An 8,581-nucleotide genomic window follows, 5' to 3' on the forward strand; every position below is an offset into this window, starting at 1 on the left:
TTACTCTTTAGGGTGAACCTGCTATTTTCACTTTGTCTTGCTTTTTCTGTCAGTTGATCCTGCCCTGGTAATAATGAAAGTAAAGTTTACATTCTCGGTCAAAACTACCAGCAAGGTTTTACTCGGAATCCTCGTCTAACCCATCTATGCATCTGCTACCCAGACCTTTTCTGGCTTGTGGGAAGGAACTGAACTAACAGAAAACATCCTGTTTTAAGTTTCAACTGTTAACATTGTTGCAACAATTAGCACATAGTGAATTTCTGGCTTCATGAGAAAACTTGAGCCACAGCTTTGAAATGGCTGCTTTATACTATCAAAACCACTAAAACAGCAGGAAGAATTCCTTCCCCTGTCAATGACCTCTGCTCAGTTCCCTGAGGAGGTAATGTGGTGATGGCAGCTGAATGTGCATCACACCAAAGACATAAACATACAAGACTTTAAGTTTCTAGACCCAGGGCAGGTACACATAGGCCATGACACACGTGTGGAGATCAGAGGACAACTTTGTGTAGTTGTTTCATGTAGCATCTTAGGGTTTCTATGGCTGTGAAGAGACACCATGACCACAGAAACTCTTATAAAGGAAAACCTTTAAATGAGGGGGCTCGCCTACAGTTTCAGAAGTTCAGTCCGTTATCATGGCGGGACATGGCAGCGTGCAGACAGACATGGTGCTGGAGAAATAGCTGAAAGTCCTACAGCCTGGAGGCAACAGAAAGTCAAGGAGTGTCACACTGAGCTGAGCACAGGAAACGTCAAAGCCCACCTCCACAGTGACTCGCTTCCTCCAACAAAGCCACACCTCCTAATAGTGCCACTCACTTTGGCATTATGGGGCAATTACATTTAAATTACTTCATGTAGTCACTTCTTTCCTGATACTTGTGGGACCCAGGGACTGAACTCAGGCCATGTGAAAGCACCTCCACCCAAGAAGCCTTCCAGGCCCATTCAGATAATTTTTGAAATTACATTCATTTGCGCTCTCCCAGTAATGCCCACCCCAGACACACCCTCAAGCAGTGTTCCTACTGCTTACTCTGTAAACGCAAAACACTGATGAGGAAACTTGAAAAAAAATCTTTATTGTTGTTGCTTTTATTTTTGTTTTTAGAGACAGAATTTCTCTCTGTATCCATGGCTGTCCTGGCACTCACTCTGTACACCAGGGTGGTATTGAACTCACAGAGATCTGTCTCTGCTGGGATTAAAGGTGTGCACCACCACCTCCTGGCTTTTCTCTTTTTAGCAGAAGAATGTACTCAGGTTTACAGTTGGGGTAAGGATGTATCATGGCAGGGAAGCAAGGCAGTAAGTCACGGGTATGCAGCTGGAGCAGGAAGCTGAGAATTCACATCTCCAACCACAAGCACAAAGCAAAAAAGAAACTTCTTAATGGGAGATCATGCAGTGGCTCCGAGCGTTTAAGCAATGTCATGTAGACTGAGATGACAGTCTTGCTCTTAGAATTATTGTTCAGGTGGGCCAGTGATAGATAAGCTTGTAACTTTCAAGCCTCTCATTCCAAGTCATTAGAGCTATGAGACATCTTTTACATTTGGGGTTTGTCCTCAGTTTATTAAGTATTGTAAAGGGAGGTGTCTTCTGTGATTTCTTACAATCTGCTTTCACCTGAACATGGCCTTCTGTTGGAGAGGTGGATTTCAGAAGGCCACACCAGTGGAGACTGGCTTCTAGGTGGGACCAAGCCTGTGGCTTATTGGGTGGGACTTCTCCACCCATCAGCAGTGCCAGGGAGTTCATCAGTCAAGCCTCCATAATGAACATAATGAAGGTCTGGAAATGATGTGTCCGTACTTTTTCTTATTGTTGTTACTGAATACCTGGCAAAAGCTACTTGAGGATGAAAAGGTGTGGGGGTGGGGGTGGCTCTCACTGCAGGAGAACATGTGGCAGCTGGTGATAATGCATCATAACTCACACGTTAGAGAGACAATCCAGAGAGCATGTCTGCCTGCCTGGTGAGCGGAACCTCACAGAACCTCACAGGAGTGAAGCTCCTGTTCCCAGAACCCTCTGGATCTTGCCTTGCAATCAGTCTCTTCATGTGGATGGTGAACTTTATAATAAACTAGTCATACAGAAAGAAAGCCTTTTCAGTTCTGCAGGCTGTTCTAGCAAATGACAGAACCTGGGAACAGGGTCATGGGAAACGTTCAGTCTGTAGCCATGTTGGGTAGAATCAGTGGGTAATGTGGGAGCTCACTATTTGTGACTGACATCTGTCTTAGTTAGGGATTTCTATTACTGTGAAGACACCATGACTATGGCAACTCTTATAATAAGGATAACATTTAATTGGGGTGGCTTGCTTACAGTTCAGAGGTTTAGTCCATTTTCATCATGGTGGGGAGCATGGCAGCGTGCAGGCAGACATGGAGCTGGAGAAGGAGCTGAGAATCCCACATCTTTCAGCCAACAGGAAGTGGTCTGAGTATCATATTGAGAGAGGCTTGTGACTATATAAAACTTCAAAGCCCGCCCACACAGTGACACACTTCCTCCAACAAAGCCACACCTCCTAATAGTGCCATTCTCTTTGGGGGCCGGTTTCTTTCAATCTACCACAACAGTTGAAGCTAGTCAGGGGCTTAGCCTTTGGGGGATGAGGCTAACTCCAGAGAGTATGAGAACTTAATTAACTTTAGGACACTCTGTCAATGCTTGCTGAAGAACTGATTTGTTCTAGGAAAAACCTCTGCTCCCTGCCCTCCACCTCTTCTTGGCTAGAACCTGCAATAGAGCTAGTTTCTATGTTTTCTTAAACAGATATAACCTTTCTACAAGTAAAAGCCCAGCTCATTGTCTAGTTAATTCTAGCTGTCTAACTAATTCTTGCTAATCCATAGAACCAACTAATAAGAAGGGATATTACACATAACCACCAGGTGTTCTGGGTTATGTAAGTTCAAACAAAGATCATTTAGCAATTGCTATGGGTTGGATTTATAATGGGCTCAGGTATTTGAACACAAAGTTCCAAGTTGTGGGGATGTTTGGTGAAGCTGTAGTATCTTTTGTGAGGGAGACATGGCTGGTGTGCACAGAGCCACCAAACAACAGGGGCTCAAGAGATTATGATTTTGGGTTAAGTGTACTTGTCATGCAATTACAAGGATTGGAGTGTGGCTTTCAGCATCCATGTAACAAGTGGGATGTCCTGCAAGCTCCTTACCCACGCCCCAGCACACTAACACTCACAGATACATCACACACATATAAATTATCAAGTAGATCTTCAAGATACTAAAACAAAGAGCTGAATTACAGGCTCTGTCTAATCGTGTGATCAGAACACTTCATTTCCAATATTCCTCTACTAAATCTTCCTCAGAAACAAGGATGGAGGGCTATAACTGCAGAAGCTGACCTAGAAATGCATTTATAGCAAAGGATATTCATAGTCTGGAATGGCTAAGGAGGGGAAAGATGAAAATACCATGTTACCCTGCCACTGCCCAGCCACTCGGGAGGAACAACACAGGGACTGTCAAAAACAGGAAGGAGTTGAGATTCACTGGACTTGCAAGGCAAGAACTCAGTCTGCTATGCTCTCTGGGATGCCACTGAAAGTAGGAGAATCTTGAGTCAAAGAGAAAAGAAATGTCTCTGTTCACAGTGACTGCTGCATCCAGGAGGGTGGCCTGTTTCTCTTGGCTCCTAAGGCCCCAGTGAAAAGGGGCCATAACATACCTCAGGTACAAGTGAGTGCATTACAAGAGCAGAACTCTTGTGGGTGGAGAGACAGCTCAGCTGTTAAGAGCGCTTTAGCAGGGAATGCAGGTCCCATTTCCATCAACCAAATGATGGCTCAGAATCATGTATAATGCCATTACTTGTGAGACCTGACACATTCTAGCCTCCATGGAGTGTGAGTGTGTGCAAGGAGTTGTGTGTGTGTGTGTATTTCTGAATTGAGATTGTTTCCAAAAGAAACACTTAGAAAAGATAAGAATGCAGATAAAATTAAGCACACATGTGACCAGAGGGAGGGACATGACCAGGACAGAGACAGCCCATGGGCTCGAATAGCAGACTGGGAACATCTGTGTCTCTAAACCTTCCCAGTGTTGTCCAGCCATGCCATGACTGTCCACAGGACAGTCAGTTGACACCTTGATCTGATTTCATTTCACACAAAATTTTCATTTCATTGATTAAGCCAGACACAGAGTTCCTCCTTCTATAACAAAGCTTTGGTCAAGTGCTTTGAAGGAAATGTCCTGAGTGAAAAAAAAAAAAAAAAAACAGCAGAGAATTTAGAATGGAAAGTGGCTGCAGTGATGCCAACCACCACAGGAGGCCAGTCACTGTTAGTTGTGATCTACACTGGGTCTCTTAACAAGGTTATAACCATCTCCACTCCATAGACCTGGCTGAGGCACAGGTAGGAATGCCGCTTGCCTGGGATCACACTGCTACCAAGTGGCAGAACCAGGAGTGCTTGCCAGCCAGCTGTAAAGCCACTCTCCACTTCCCCCTCTTTTCTTTTTTCTTTTTTAATATCAGAGTGTTAAGAACTGTCTGAATAGTAACTGTAAATCCAGAACATTAAGAGAGAAGCCCCATCCATCATCAGTCATGCTGCCTAAGAAGATACTTTATAGTGTTCAACATAGGATTTGTTTTGTTTTGTTTTGTAGCAGGGTGTTCCAGTCACACTAGTTACATTGTTACTTACAGACAGCCTACATTCATTTGAGGAAATAAGCCTCAGCTGAGGAATTGCCTAGTTTGGATTGGACTGTGGGCATGTCTTTGGGGGAGGGGTGTCTTCATTTATAATTGATGTAGGAGGACACAGCCCACTGTAGGCAACACCATCTCTAGGCAGGTGGTCCTGGGCTCTGTAAGAAAGTTTGCTAAACATAATCAAGCCAGTGAGATAGAGAATGAGTGAGCGAATGAGCAGTGTTCCTCCATAGCTCCTGCCTCTGGGTTCCTACCCTGACTTCCCTCAGTGATTGTGGGAGTTTGAATGCAACTGGCTCTCATAAGCTCATAGGAGTGGCACTATTAGGAGGTGTGGTCTTGTTGGAGTAGGTGTGTCACTGTGGGAGCTGAGTTTGCAGTCTCCTCTTCTCAAGCTACACTCAGTGTGTGAGTGTCCTCTTCTGCGGCCTGCAGATCAAGATGTAGAACTCTCAGCTCCTTATCCAGCACCATGTCTGCCTACATGAGGCCATGTTCCCTACCATGATGATAATGGACCAAACCTCTGAAACTATAAGTCAGCCCCAATTAAATGTTTTCCTTTGTAAGGGTTACCCTGGTCATGCTCTTTACAGCAATAGAAACCCTAACTAAGACAGTGGGTAATGGTAAGGGACTTTTGAGTGTTTCAAAATGAAAGGGCTCTAAAAATCTTGGATGGGCATCACTCAGGAAGACAAGGGACTTGTTTAATATGCAACATTTATGAATTGCTCCTGTAAACTCCCAAAAGTGGTCTCTAAAAAACTATGAAAAGCCTGCAATGTTAAAGTCAGTCCAGTATCCTGGCTGCAGAAGATAAATAGCACATGGAGATTTCATATATGAGAGACAGGTGCCCTGGTAGTGACTCCTGCCTCTACCTTCAAAACAAACTGTGAGTGTCTTGTCTTTGCTGAACAGCTGTGTAGAGCCTGGTGGATTCTTAAGTCTTCCTGAACAGAACCAGAACATCTGCTCTGTAATCTGGTAAATGCCTGGAGGGTGTGAGAAGCCTTTGTGAATTCATCTGTAGACCTTTGTGGGGTGCTGAGTAGTTTGAGATGGAAGCAAAGATTCTCTCTGAACTTTTCCGTTATGTATCCCAATAAAGTCTATTTTCTGAAAAAAAAAAAAGAAGAAGAAGTAATGACATTCCCTACTGGTAAGTATTTAAACATACATCCATTTTCATCTGCATGGTATGTTTTTGCAACGTATGTACAGTAAGTGAATTCTCAGACTCCATGAGCTTTGGAAAATCTCCTTTCCAGCTGTGTTAGCTGTTCTTCTCACCATTGTGGCAGAATACCCTACAAAAGCCATTTAGTGAGGAAAATTTACTTTAGTTCATAGTCTGAGGGGATTTAAGACCATCATCTGATGGGGAACTTCGATGACATATTCTATCAATTCTAACCCTGACTAATGAAATTAAATACTATGACCAAAACCACTTAAGAGAGAGATGACTTATTTTGGCCTATAGTTCTGGGGGATATAGTCCTCATGGGAGGGAAGGTGTGGCAGCAGACAGGGGGGCATGGTGGCAGGATAAGGAAGCTGGCCTGTCACATTACCTCCACGAGCAGAAAGAAGCGGGTGAACCTGAAGTAAAGTGGGACTATAAAGGTTCAGTGTCTGTCTGTCAGGGCTCCACCCAGCAAAAGTTCCAAAGACTTCCCAAATGGCACCAGTTGGTGACAAAATGTTCAAACACCTGAGCTTCTGGGGGACAGTTTACACTCAACCAGAACAGAAAAAACAAAAAGCTAAATCAGTTGAAATTTTCTATTGTTTCTCAAGCTGTCCTCTTCCATTTTGACAGCTGCTCCTTTTGTCTGGGTCTCATCATTTTATGCCTGCCCCCTTCCATGTGACCTTTTCTGTTTTCTCTTGGCTTAGCTTCTTTCAGCCTACCCTCCATGTACCGGCCTGAGCTACCTTCCAAAGTACTGTTTCAGCATATATAATCCAAAGGGTTGGTCTGTAGTAGATGCTCAAGTAATAATAATAACAATAATAAGTTGAAATCTGTAGTGCTTTTCCATCTACACAGGGAACGATGGTATTTTAATGATTATGTTCAGTGTTTTTGTTTGTTTGTTTTTTAATTGCTAAGACATTTGGTCTTGTCTGATGAGGTTGTTTTGTTACTTTTGATGACCAGTTAACTCTTAGATACTTCAGGACAGCACATGGTCAGAATGAAGACCAACTAGGTAGGGATTAAAGTGCTGGAACTCTGGATCAAACTGACCTGAGGTCCAAACTCACTAACTGTGCAAGGAAGCAGCCTGAGATTTTCAATGTGGCCAGTGATTTAATCCATGACATATATATAAGAAAAATCCCAATACATACTCTTTTTATTGAGGGTCAGTGAAGATCTCTGGCTGATGAACTGTGATGCTAAAGATGAGACTAATGAGAACAACCCCCCTTTCCTGGGGTAGAGGTGATATATTGTATAGTTAAAGCACTGGGCAACACTATTTAGTCATTACTGACTAAACAATCATGTAAATTAGATAATAATTGGGAATGGGTGCTTGAACTCACTAATGCTTACTACTAGACTCTTCTAAAGTGTGGTAAATAAGAATCTGGGAAATGATAGGCTGATGGATGTTTATTAGGGAAGAAATCACTTACACCAGAAACAGATAACCACTGCAGGTTCCCGTTCCAAGGATGCCTTTGGATGCTCTCTGTCTCTGACTAGGAAGTAAGAGAGTGAGCTGGGGTCCAGGACCCCAGACCTAGTTCCCCCAGGTCATGCCACACCTGTTCCCACTCCCCAATAGGCGAGGTCAGTGCAACAGGTGTGGGCAGGGTGGATATCTCACTACACTCTTCAATACCCATGATGCCTTGATTAAAAGTATCAGGCAGTCAGCTTGACTTCTGCTCTACCTCTTTCACACTCCACAGATACTTTGAGGAAGTTGCATGACAACTACAGCTACCTGCTGTGGCACTTGCGAGTATGAAGCTGAAGGTCTTGGTAGCCCAGGCCAGCACTGACCCACTAACGTTAGAGGGAGAGTTCCTGCTGTTGCTGGCTCTGTCTGTCACAGTTGCCCACTGTGTCATACTCTGAGGGTAAGGATTACAAAAGCTGCCAAGGACAGCGGTGACGAAGCCTCTCATATCTGATTAGAACAACAGGACACAAGCCAGACAACTGGTGTGTGTGTGAGGGGGGGGCTTTAGTGAATCATCTGCCCACGGATAACTTGATTGATGGGTCTGCTAATAACTGGTATTCCCCATTTCTTGTTTCTATCCTAATTCTATTCTGTCACAACTACCCAGAGTTGACACCCACTCTATTTTGATTTTGTGTGTATCTTTCCATCACCGGGAGAGGGGGGTGGGGAGTTGCTCCCTGAGACCACTGGGGTGACGTGTGGAGCTTACTGTCCTCTTGCCTTATATGTCTGTTTGACTCTTCTTCAAGTGTGTCCTTTAATAAAGCTTTGGGTTCAGGGAATCACCCCAGGAAACTGTTGATCACAAAGGACTCATGGTAACCTCATTGAGCCCAGTTGGGCAGAAGTATGGGCAGCCTGGAGACTTCGAGAGACTTCCTCTGGTTTGCATGTGAGGAGAGGACAATCTAATGGAGATATTTGCTCTTTGTCCCCATAGCTGTTTGTACCAACTCTGGGCAGCTAAGCATCTGAGTCAAACTGGAAACAGAAGAGATGCAATCCTAAGCTGCAGTTACTGGAATCCATAAAAGTACACTGTCTCAGACCATGACGCTGCACAACACAGCTGTGATAAAACAACGACAAAACCTGACAACCAAAGGCCTTCTTAGGACACAAAATGCTGCTGTTGTTTCCTCTAACAT

This window comes from Phodopus roborovskii, unplaced genomic scaffold (assembly GCF_943737965.1).
Source record: "Phodopus roborovskii unplaced genomic scaffold, PHOROB, whole genome shotgun sequence".
NCBI lineage: Eukaryota > Metazoa > Chordata > Mammalia > Rodentia > Cricetidae > Phodopus > Phodopus roborovskii.